This window comes from Phodopus roborovskii, unplaced genomic scaffold (genome assembly GCF_943737965.1).
Source record: "Phodopus roborovskii unplaced genomic scaffold, PHOROB, whole genome shotgun sequence".
Classification (NCBI taxonomy): Eukaryota; Metazoa; Chordata; class Mammalia; order Rodentia; family Cricetidae; genus Phodopus; species Phodopus roborovskii.
Window position 1 is genome coordinate 34,695,324 of NW_026126525.1, and position 13,080 is coordinate 34,708,403.

At 40.0% G+C, this 13,080-nt stretch overlaps 1 protein-coding gene across 7 annotated transcripts in view; it reads left to right on the forward strand.

The window, feature by feature from the left end:
* Nucleotides 1–13,080, forward strand: part of Apbb2 (amyloid beta precursor protein binding family B member 2) — a 305,019-nt gene that overhangs the window by 66,177 nt on the left and 225,762 nt on the right. For all 7 annotated transcript variants that reach the window (XM_051198467.1, XM_051198470.1, XM_051198471.1 and 4 more), the window contains exon 2: nucleotides 5,960–6,115. The gene's annotated coding sequence lies outside the window, so the exon portion shown is untranslated. The remainder of the gene's footprint in view (nucleotides 1–5,959; nucleotides 6,116–13,080) is intronic.

The following is a 13,080-nucleotide window of genomic DNA, read 5'->3' on the forward strand; positions in this document are numbered from 1 at the left end:
CACAAGTTAATACATTTCCAATAATTAAACAACCCAAACCTTATCTGTCACGTTTTCACTGGTGAACATTGTTGGGGACTTGCAAATGTGACAAGACCTGATGTTGGTAGACGATTAGATATTGCCTGAAGCCACCATGGCTCCTGGGTCCTTTCCTTTTTAATTAATTAAACTTGTTTTTTTTTTTTTTTTTCTTTTGAGTTCACGCATGCATATAGCACATTCTGATTAGTTTCACTTTACTGCCTCCTATTTCCCACTCACTCATGTCAATTCCTTTTCCCTGTAACTTCCTTTTCCACATTCATGTCGTTTCTTACTCACACGTCTTTTTGTTTTCATTTGTGTCCACCTGAGTTTCACCAGGCCTGTCATGGTGTGACCATGGATTTGAGAGTATTCATTGGGACACAGTAGGCTCATCAACAGGTACACAACTGAAAACACTACCTCCTCTCTCCCAGAATTTACCAGTAGTAGCCAATAGTTCACCAGTAAAGGGTAGAGATCCACGAGCTCCCCGCCTCCTACCTGTGACTGATTGTTGACTGGCCCGGTTTTGTGCTGGCCCAGTGCAGGTAACTACAGTTGCTGTGGGTTTGTGATTGCAATGGCTGTGCTATGCTCTGAAGGTAGCATTTTGCATCTTTCTTCCTTCTGGCTCTTTCATTCTTTCCCACCCTCTTCTGCTGTGTTCCCCGAGCCTTCCTTAAAGGGGGTGGTACAAATGTCTTGTGTCTAGCTGAGCATTCAACTGTCACATAGTCTCAGCACCTTGAGCAGCCAGAGTCTGCCTGCAGTCACTTGCAGAGAGATGTTGAGAATAGCATCTATCTATAGTGTAAAAAGAAACATTTAGATACTATGCCAATTTAGTTTAAACAGTAGTAAGTGAACACTAGGGTCTATGACTGGCTTTACAGTCCCAGGCATGGCTCCTCTGCCCTGGTCGGGCCTCAAGATTATTCAGAGAGCAGTTAGTTACCCGCATCAGTCATGCCACTATTGCACAAATAAGCTCATCTTTTCTGGAAGGTTGTATTCTCCTCAGAAGGAGCGGCATAGATGTCCTTTGCCTGTGATTGTCTCCACAGCACTGTCTCTGGCAGCACTGCAGCTTCAAAAGTTTGTTGGTTGGCATGGTGCCTTTCTAATTGGTCCCTGTAATCCGTGCCTTCAAGAGACTGGCTGATAGCATCTTCCTGGTTTGAGAAATGATGCAACAAAGGGTCAAGGAGGCCAAGTTAGTTCTCTCAGAAGGTTTTGGGTCATAAGTAGCAGAGCTCGAACTACAAGCTCCAAATCTGTTAATTCTGCACTCTTTTCCAAACAGCCTCTGAAGTTCATTAACAGCAGTTTCCCTCTGCTTTCTCTAGTCGAGACCCTCTTTATTTAAACTAGAGCAGAGAGAGTCATTGCATGAAGCATCTTCCAAATAGCATGTCTTCACCACCGACCACACACCCTGCTGGGTGCCAGTGTGGATCATTTCTAATAGTTCCCTGGGTTATCCATGGTATGAACCTATGATAATACTTCATCATGGTGGTGGTGGGGATTTAAAGTGGTCCTCCTTTCAAAGAACTTATTTCCCATACACTGAAAATGTAAATTAATCAATACCAATAACCCAAATTATTCTATTTATTTAGTGTGTGTGTATGTTGTGTGTACACATGCCCCTTCATGTGTGCAGAGGCTGGAGAAAGGGATTGGATATCCTGCTGTATCATTCTCTAGCTGAACCTGAAGCTAGGCTGGTGGCATCCATCCTGTCTTTGTCCCTCACAGCACTGATTGTAGATGAGCTTGGTCATACATAGCTGTTACACAGATGCTGGGGATTTGAATTCAGCTCATCAGACTTGCTCATCAAGTGAGCCATCACCCAAGGCCACAATCTGAGTTCTTAAAAATCAAGCTCTCATGGCCCTGAGAGAACTGCTCTCTAGCTATTTTTCCTTGTCTTGGATGCCTGGTCATTTTGAGATAGAAATTTAGCAGTGATGAATTGGCTCTGCTGACATTTCTGGAATCTGGCCCACGAAGCAGAAATCTTCCATGGAACATCAGGAAGAGAAAAATGCTGGCCAAACATTCAGGTCCTCAAAGGGCAGCACTTCCTGGGTGCACATTTTGTAAAAGCCTCTTAGCTGCAGCCCCAAACTAAACAACACACAATCAAGACACCAAGCATTCACGACGCCTTATCTCACATCATTCTCATTTTTATTTAGGCATCTACTGAGAAAGACATCTTGGTAACTTCACCAAGATTCTGTCCAGTCTGGTTGGTAGGTCAGAGTTCTGACCAGACTGCTAAATTTAAATGGTGTCATTCTCTGACAAATGACCGTAGAACATTACCAGAACACGACTCGTCACACAACTATGGTGTCATTGGGCTTTATTTAGTATTAGAACTGAGGCATTGAATACAACATGGTCCCCACCTTATTCTCTTTAGGTGCAGCCATGGGAATGGATGGTGGAGATGTTAAGAGCCATTTTGGGTAGAAAGCAAACTCTCCCCCACCCCCTATCTTTTTCATCCAGTGCCTGGCTTCTCAGTCCAGGCAGAGCCATTGTGCTCTGCTGGGCTGTGACAAAGCTGGGCCACATCATCCCTGGTGTGACTCCCTCACAGTTGAGGCCTTTGTTGTCCTGTGACACAGTAGGGGAAGGATGCTGGGAAGGCCTCAGGGAGTGGTTCTGAGTTTGGTCATTGCCATCTGCCTGTCCCCTTGTTCTTCAAGCCATCACACTTTGTGAAGACCTTAGGCACCTGATGCTTGTTTAAGAGAGCAGAAACAGAAGTGGTTCTGTTTCAGAGAAATAATTCTAAAGGAAAGGAAAAGCTACTCATTCTCAAGGCTGCACAGATCATTGTTTATTTTCGTTTTTTACCAACTTGTTTCCTCCAGTTTCCAACCTGCCAATGTCTTTCCTTTAAGAGTTAGACAATTTTAGAGGCACACCTCAGGAGTTCATGCCATGAATTACGTATTCCTAAAACAGGTAAGCATGTGTCTTTCCTTTCTTGCAGGTGGCGTGGTGCAGCATAGCTTTATCTTGTTGAAAACTCTTGTCTTGCTTTGAAGTAGGGGGAATTAACGCTGTTATCAACAAGGCCAGTGCTAGGACCAGAAAGCTCTTAGCTTGACAGGCAGTTTCTGTTGAGGACACCTGCCACCAGTACACAGTGCAGCCATTGTTCCTTCTGTGAGAGCATTGTGAGCAGAGCTGTGGCTTTTAAAGCCTTGCGTTGAGTCTTCTCTTTTCTTCCTGACTGAATTTTGGTTTCAGTGGAACAAATTCCTGTCTATTCTGATTTTGCTGATACAAATTTAGCAGGTGTGTGTGACTCATAGTGTGTTACTTCTGAGAGTGCATGCTGAGGTATCACATTGGTAGAAGGAGCTATGTACAGAGTCAGAGTTGAGACACTCTGAGGGACCCAGATGCCTGCTTCCTTGAAGGATGGCAGAGGGAAAACATTTGACCCCTCTGGATATGGGCTCACTGGATTAAGGCCCCCAGGATTAAGATTCTGCCACTGTGCTTTTGTTTCTTGGGATGCTATAAAGGCCTTGGTACTGTGAAACTGTTAACTCTTCCTACCTAGGAGGTGCCTTTAATTAAGGGATGGGTGTGCCTCAGATTACTGAGAGTGAAGTAGCTGTATGGGACCAGGAGTGTTTTAGATATCTATTTTTTTTTCGGATTTTGAGATATTTATATAATAAGATTTTGAGGGTAGGATCCAAGAATAAACAAAGACTTACTCTCTATTTCATGGTACCATATACATGTGCCCTCAAGGTAAATTTATGCATTATTTTGAAGAATTTTCCCAATTGAAACAAAGTTGCATATTGAGGAGTTTTCTACTTATGGTGCCATGTTGACATTGAAAGCATTTTAGGTTTTAGAATATTTTTAATTTTTGTATCAGGGATGACCAGTTTGTACTGAGTTTAGATGAATAAATACTTCCTTTGTTAGATCTTATTATTCAGATACAAGGTAATCTGCAGAGAAAGTGGATATAGATAGATGCCCAATCTTGTTTTGTATTCTCATACTCTTTAAAATAAAACGTAGATGATTATAATTGTGGAAACCACATGTGTTAATTGCATAAAAACTGGAAAACATAAAAAAGGAGATATAAATATATTCTAGAAATGCTATTACTCATGTTTTTATATCTTTAGAATATCTACAGGCTATTCCATGCTTATTTATTATCTTGCTTTTTTTTTTTGTTTGTTTTTTGGGACTGAGGTTTCAAGTGAAGGTAGAGATTAATACAATACTATTTTTGACACATTTGGAGGGTTGGTGGATACCGTTTTGACTTACAGAAAAAGAATTGTAGACTGATCTCTGAGGATAGGATTGCTCCCATTCCTCCTTGCATAGGCTTTCAATATTTCAATATGGCTAATGCTAACATGTGAAAACTTCTTAATCTCTTAGCTCTTATTGCTCAAGAATTGCTGTCAGAAGATTGCCTTATTTGCTTTTTTGGGAGCAGCAATTGTCAACCCCAATATTATTCAGCATCAGTTACTTTAACAATGTTTGTCTGAGTGTCTTTGATCACTGGAGCAAAGGTGTGGCTTTGTAGCTATGGACTGCCTTTTTTTTTTTGGTTATTTGAGACAGGGTTTCTCTGTATTGCTTTGGGAGCCTGTCCTGGGACTCACTCTGTAGACCAGGCTGGCTTCCAACTCATAGGGATCCGCTTGCCTCTACCTCCTGAGTGCTGGGATTAAAGGTGTGTACCACCAACTCACTGGACTGTTTTTATGGAGTTTCTGTATTACTTTTTATAACACTCATTGATACAATATACATTTGATTATACTTATGGATGCAATATTACATTTGATAATACTTATGGATATATTATACATTTGATAATACTTATGGATACAGTGTATATTTGATAATACTTATGGATACAGTATACATTTGATAATACTTATAGATAGATACAGTATACATTTGATAATATGGATACAATATTACATTTGATAATACTTATGGATACAGTATACATTTGATAATATTTATGGATATATATTTGATAATACTTATTAATAAGTATAAATTTGATAATACTTATGGATACAATATTACATTTGATAATACTTATGAATATAATATACATTTGATAATATTTATGGATACAGTATATATTTGATAATACTGATATAGTACACATTTGCTAATACTTATGGATACAATATACATTTGATAATACTTATGACCTATTTATTGAGGATTAGTTCCCCTATTAGGAAACAAAAGATGATTAGTGTCCCTTTTGTTATTCAGCCCATAAAATTGAGGCCCTATTCACATTGCAAATTAAATTCATTCTGATTCCTAAACGACACAAAGCTTGCTTTGTGGTTTCTACTTTGGTGTCTTTGTGGTGTTCTTTGAAGTTCTGAAATGTTTCTCGTGTTTGATTGAGATTAAATCTGGGTTTCATTTTGCTTTTTTGAAGCATATTGAGCAAGTTAATTTTCTGTTTGAGTTCCTAAGGGGAATGACTCCAGGCCGCTGTGTCCCAAGAATTCAGACTTGGTCCTGCCAGAACATTCCTGTGGTTTTCCATGGGGTAGATCAGTGTGTTCATGAAATTTTAGTTGTAGCTTGTGTTTTCCGTGGTTAATTAAAACATCTGGCTTTAAAACTTTACACAGACAGAGGGCATCACCGATCAGAGACCCTTCTCAGTAATGAGTCAGTGCTTTGGCCTCCTCCACAGAAGGCCCAGCTTGGTTTTGGGGATGCCTACAAGAGTGGTTTCTGTTCGTTAGTGATTTTTAAACCTTTGGGAGGCGTTGTTTGGGTTATGCTGGAGTGAGAGAGAGAGAAAGAGGAAGAATATATGAATGAGAATATCGGGCCTAGTAATGACTTCCTGCCTTTGCCCCTCCAGGTTGGAGCATCTGTCCGGGAGCTGCTGTGCTCTCTAGTCAAGCATGCTGTGGTCAGATCTGCCCAGCCCTGGAATAGAAACTTTTGCCGGATGGAAAATCCATAAAAGAAAGCCCCTGTGAAAAGCCGATTCTGACGCTGACCTAAGTGTCCCCAGGTTGGTGTTATAGAGGTGGTTGGAGAAACAGGGTCTGGTTGGGACTGTGGTTTTGTTCTTTCTGTGTTTTGGAGGTCATCACCCATTAATTGAGAGATTCCCAGATTCATGTCCTGATTTCTTTCTCCATGTAATATGTTCTTTTCTTTTCTTTTTCCCATCCATTCTTCCATCTTTCTATTCTCTGTCATATAGAGGGAGATCTTCAGTACAGTTAGGGAAACAGTTATAACCAGAGGCCACACACAACAGCCTCAGTAGTCTTGGCTTTGTAGTAGAGAGAAAATTGCATCATCACTCAGAGCATTCTAACTTACCTAGGTCTGTGCTTGGAAGGGCAGCTCATTTTTCTGAGGGTTCCTGGTTGTAGATACTTTGTTTGACAAAATTGTAACACTTGCTTTTCTGCCCAAATAAAAACCACTGATCCATTTGTCTCCAGCAATTCATACATTTGACATTAAGATGTTCATATAGAAAGGAAATGCCCCCAAAACAATAACATTCAGATAAATGTGTAATAATAGTCCCATGTTTCAGGAGAATGAAACGCTGTAGAGAATTTGTTCTGAGGACTGCACATACAGACACTGTACTGCAGGCAGCTGTCCATGGAGGAGCAGTCAGCATGAACAATAAGCAGTTGAAGGAAGGAGAATCCAGCCATCTGAGAGCATGGCTTGGCCTTGCTCACCCAGCATCTTTAATAAGTTACCCAGACTTCCCCTAGGGAATTACCCTGACCTCACTTTTAGTCTCACTGACTCACTCTGGGCATGTGACATAAGCCTGTCCAGTCATAGTCACAATGGTCAGGGTTTGGAGGCCTCAGACCTGTCACTATTGAAGAGAGCCTTTTCTTATTTGTGAGTTTGCTAAGCTGGAGTTGTAGGAGGCAATTTAAGGAGAAATAAGTTGACTAGAGAAACCAGAGCAGAGAGATGCAGGGAGGGGCAGGAGTTGGGAAGGATGGACATGAATAAATATGCATACACACATGCATGCAAATATATGAACATATACATACATATATAGAAATACATATCCATACACATACAAGTATTCCTAGACAACATGTATATATATCCACATATACCTGTGCACACATATGTACATACATACACATACATGTACACATATATGCATACAGACTCACATATGTATTTACCACATGTACACACATATACAACTGTACAGATACACATAGACATGTACACATTCTAACACATTCACATAAGCAGACACACATATGCCTGTATGCTTGCTCACACAACATCCGCCCATGAAATAACCCTAAAGTAACTTCTCCTGCTTCACTTTACAGACAGATTAGCTGGTGGGTCAGGCTGTGAAGTCTCAGTGTGAAATGACTGTGGGCTACTTTGTTTCCATAGGGTCACAGTATAGAGGACAGGCCAGCCAGTGGGTGGACGTTGTGGAAGTATTGCCAGAGGTAGAACAGATTGGCTGGGAGCGAGAATGGAACTCAGTGGTAGAGAGACTAGTAGAGAGAGCTGTTAACAAAGGAGAAATGGGATTTAGGTCTCAGGAACATCTGAAAATCTATTTAACTCAATTACTTGCTTTTTGAATCTAAAAGGAATGCTTCCCAGAGCCTATACTTAGAGCAAATTGCTGATAAGGAAGATAATTCCTTATGCTAGTAGTGGTGTCTTATTTACAGTAAATACAATGGCTGGGGAGCAGCCAAATGAGGGGTTGTCAGGAAGCTGCCCAGAGTTTAATAGCCTGGGCAGGGCTGCTGCTCTCACCAAAACCTCATCTGGCTTCCCTCCCAGCCAATCCAAGTACCTCACTGAGTGCTGAAGCTGGCTTCTCCTTGCTCCTGTGACTATCAGACTTTATTTTCATTATTTGATTTTTTTTATAATTAACATTACTTACTTATTTTAAAATTAGTAGACTTCTTCAGGGGGTATGATGTTTAGGCTGTGAAAGAATACAGCAGAAAATACAGCTTCCCTATAACTGTCACTGCCTTTTTCCCTATTATTATTTATATCTTATATCAGTTTGGCACCCTTTTTTAGTATTGATATAATTCACTAAAGACTGAACATTCTTATTTTTTTCTTATTGTGTGATTTGTATATTCTGCGCTTTGGTAATATATTCTAACATTGATACTATTGTACTGGTTAGTTTTTGTCTACTTGAACTAAACTAGAGACATAGGGAACCTCACCCGAGGAATTGCCTCCATCAGATTGGCCATGGGCATGTCTATGGGGTCAGTTTCTTGACTGCTGATTATGAGAGGCCAGACCACTGTGGGTAGTGCCATTTCTGGGCTGTGTAAGAACAGTAGCTGAGCTGTGGCTTATCTTTAGTATCAATTGCATTTTGAATGTTGAATTAGTCCTTTGATAGTGGTCACATTGACATTATCTCACTAAGAGTGTTGGTTCATGAACTCATGACACGGAGTGTATCTCCATGTTTTTAGGGCTGGTTTCTTTGAACAGCATTGTGTTGTTTTCAGGATTCAACTCTTGTACTTTTCGGTTTTTATTTCCAAAAGATTTTTGTGGCTGTTCTTTTCATGCCTTTTACAAGTAGAATTTTTAAAAATTTCATTTTCAGATTATTTGCTAGTAATATATGAAAGTATGTATAATGACAACCACATCAGGCTTGCTTTATAAGCACTGATGGTGATTTTCTTAGTGTTTTTTCGTAGCAGATCATGTCTAGTTGACAGTCTGCAGCCACTCATGTACCTTCTTTAGGGAAATGGCTATTCAAATCTCTTGCCACTTTTATGTTGGATTGGAGTTCTTTCTTTCTGCATATATGTGTGTATAGTTTGGATATAAGATTTGCACACATTTCTTCCACCTCTTAATTGCTGACAGTGTTCATGAATTTCTTGATAGAGTCTTCCTTCTATATGTGTCCTAGTTAGAGTTACTATTGCTGTGATGGAACACCATGACCAAAGCAATGTGGGGAGGAAAGGGTTATTTAGCTTATGCTTCCACATCACTGTTTATCATTGAAGGAAGTCAGGAGAAACTCAAACAGGGCAGGAACCTGGAGACAGGAGCCCATGCAGAGGGCATAGAGGGGTGCTGCTTACTATTTTGTTTCCCAAGACTTTCTCAGCCTGCTTTCTTATAGAACCCAGGGCCACCAGCCAAGGGATGGCCCCATCCACAATCAGCTGGGCCCTCTCCCATCAATCACTAATTAAGAAAATGCCCTCAAGTTTACCTACAGCAATGTAAGTTGTAATTTCTTTTGAAGGCAATTTTCTCAGATGAGGCTCCCTCTTGAGTTGTCATAACTAACCAATACAATGTCCTGCAGTGATTTAATGTAAATTTAAATCAATTCTAAATTATATCATATAAATATAGGAAACTATATATGTGTACATATGTGTGGTATTTTTACTGATGATATTCTTAATGGTCAGAAAATTTGACTATAATGAAGTTCAGTTTATTTATTTATTTATTTATTTATTTATTTATTTATCTTTTAAAGGTTCCCTGCCTCTCCCCATTCCCTTCCTGTCTCTGAATCTCCCTTTGTAGCAGAGGCTAGCATGAAGTTTGCTATGTAGTCCAAGCTAGTCTTAAACTTGGGATATTCCTGTCTCTGTCTCTAGAGAGCCAGGATTGCAGGCATATAAAGCTCATGACTTTGATGTTATAAAACTCTTTGCCTTAATTAAAGTTCAGAGATGTCCTTGTTGCTTTTTTTTCTTTTAAAGAAATTTTATTCTTTTATGTCTTACATCTTAGTCTTTGATTCATTTGAGGCTAATTTTTATTAATGTTGGAAGTTCCAAACTATCTTTATTTTGTTTTACATATATATTCTAGCACCACTGGCTGAAAGAACTCTTTTACCCTTTGCTTGTCGTGATACCGTTTAGAAAATCAGTCACTCGTGGATGGAAGGCTTCTTTTTGTACGCAGTCTGAGTGTCTTGCTTATCCTTAGACCAGTGCTTTTTGTAGTGCAGTTTTCCTATGAAAAAGATTTGAGAACTGGACTTTTATTGCAGTCCATCCATTTCCATTAAAACACAAAACCAACCAGCAAGCAAGGAAAAAACAAAACAAAACAAAACAAAACAAAAAAACCAACTTCTGTTATCTCGCTGGCATTATGTCTGCATTTCTTTCTTCCATTTTTCTTTCGAATGCTGGTGTTTATGAGCTTTTCTTTGACATAATTATGAAACTCTGAGATGAAAGGCAAGGCGGAGCCAATCTAGGTGTATCCTCTAGAGTGCTATATTTGCTGCCCTGTCTTACCTGCTTTATTTCCAGTACTGGGTATTCAGCCTGGCTCTCTCCACATGTTGAGCTTAAGCTCTGCCACTGAGCTACAGCCCCAGTCCTGTATTGCTTAAAATCTGAGCAGTCCTTTGCATTTCATGAAGATGATAAACAATTTGATGGCCATTTTCTCTTTGAATAAAACATCAAATTTTCCATGACCTCTACTTTAACTTTGAATGTCTTTTTGGGAGCTGAGAGAGGGGCTAAATTAGGGGTCCAGAAAGATTGAACCACTGAAGTTACAGTACAGTTACATTTCTGAAGCCTCCGTACTATATAATGATTTGACCATAAACATAAAGTCTGGTTAGTTTATTCCCATTCACTGAGCCTGTGAAAAGATTGAGTGAGGTTGCTTCTATTGCTAGAGGCCACATTTGTTAAGTACGTTCATAGAGTACTTGCTTGGAATATTATATATTTTTATATCTTATCTGTATCGTTTCCTTGTTAAGTAATCTGAAATACAGATTTCCTTTAAAGGCATGATAGATACCATATGTGAGTGATGTGTAGTCCATGCTTATGTATTTTAATGTAATTACTGGTATAAGAACAAACAGTACTTTCTGAATCCAGTACTGATCTGAGATGAATAAAACATTTAGTCTGATTATACTGTTCCGGTAAGATCTATATTCTTACATGATAACTATTCAAAGTGGAAATTTACAAATTATGTGCTCCAAGAAGTATTGATTCCCAGTTTCATTCATAAACAAAAGTAGCCCATTGAATGTTTTCACATGGACAGTATCTCAGCAAGTAATTGACTGAAAAAATGGACATCAGCACCATACTAGCTTACACTAGAAAATTGTTCTGCGCTCTTTGCCCTCTCAACCCTGTTTGAGCATGAAACAAAATGGCTTTTTATTATAATTGTCATGTAACTGAGGCCCATCTGAGGACAAAATTTAGTGTCTCAATATATTACTCCATATTGATTTCATAAGCTGAGTTTTCCTGAGGATGCTTAAGGTTGTAGGGTTAGTTTTGCTGATATGCCTCTTCTCCTGGTGTCTGTTTAAAGTGTCTGAGTAACTAGGAAAGTTTGATAGTAATTAGGGACTTTCCCAAGATTTGTCTCAGAAATAAAATGCCTGACATGCCAGCCACAGTTTTTTGCTTTTCAATTTCTGATTCTCAGAGAGGATTGAAAATGACCACTGATCTTGTGTAGGCATTCACTTAGGAGAGATAAGGGGTGCTGAGTTAGATCTCTTTATTAAAGTGTGACTGTCTTAAATTCCAGAGGAATGTGGTAGGTTGTGTTATGCAGAGCTGCTGCAGGAGGTCTAGGAGGAAACAGAATGAAGCAGCACTTAGCCAGGGTACCAGCCCTTCTGGGGCTGGAGAGGGTGTGGCGAGCACATGTAACATTCAGTTGAGCCTTCCCAGTATGCAGAGCACAAAAGCACTTCTCAGTTTTGTACTTACAACCATCATACAGGGAGACAGTATTACCTCACTTTTTCACTGGCTACAGAAATTCAGCATTGGAGATATTAAATGATCTCGTTCAAATCTGCTTACTCAATTTTGAACCCAGTAGGTGGTGGCACCTGCTGCAAGCTTGATGGTTTAATTTCAGTTCCTAAGATCCCACATGGAGTTAAGGAAAGTACTGATTTGTTATTTTGCTCTCTGTCTCTCTCTCTCTCTCTCTCTCTCTCTCTCTCTCTCTCTCTCTCTCCCTCTCTCTCATTCTCACTCCTCTACACAAAATAATTAATAATTGAAACCAGGTTCTTTTTCTTCTCAAGCTCCGTGGCATACCCATATAAATAAAAATGGGCAATATATAGCAAACTCTGTGTCTCTATACTTGACTCATTTTAAAAATGATAATTAAGTATAAAAGTCTCCACCAAAGTAATAGCTGAATAAGATGCTTAGGAATTTCCAGAGGCAGTGCTAAGCCTGGAAAAATGGCCTCATTATTTTTGATGAATTAGTGGAAAGTAGAGGGTGTCAGTGGGTGAGGGTTTCAAGCATTTTTACCTGTGAAAAATGCCTCATCTGTCTCCCAGAGGTGGCAATTGAACACGTAGAACTTGCTCAGAAGTCTCCCTGTGTTTCCTGGCTGATGTGTGTGTGGCCCAGCCCTGCGCTTCATCAACCTGCTGGGAGTTACCCAAGATTGTCCAGGAATCGAATACTCCCAAGTAGTTGCTTAGACAAGGAGGGTCCATTCCTGGCTGCCTAACACTCTTACTGGACTCCACACCTTCTGTGGGAGCCTCAACTTTCTTTGTGTTGACTGGTGTGGGAGCTGTCTAGAATTTGACAATGACAAGGTCCAAGATCTTTATGTCTGATAGCACGAGACCATGGTCTGCCTACTGCGTTTCTAGTAGTGTTGTTTCTGCTAGTGTTGTTAGTAAATGTGTAGTAGATGGCAATCTATCTCCTCCTTTCTCCCGGCTTTGTGTCTGCCTTTTAGATTGTAGAAACCACTGATGTGAAAGCCGAGCTGCTTGGGACCCTTCCGAGAGCTGTGATAAACCAACCATTTGGCTTTGCAGGAAGCAGTGCCTACCCAGATTCACGGAGTCCGTCTGTTACCAGCTTGCCTTTGGTTGCTGCGGCTTGCTTGTCTATCAGTTATGTGATGCAGCCGGAGACAAAGCAGGGCAGTGTGATACTT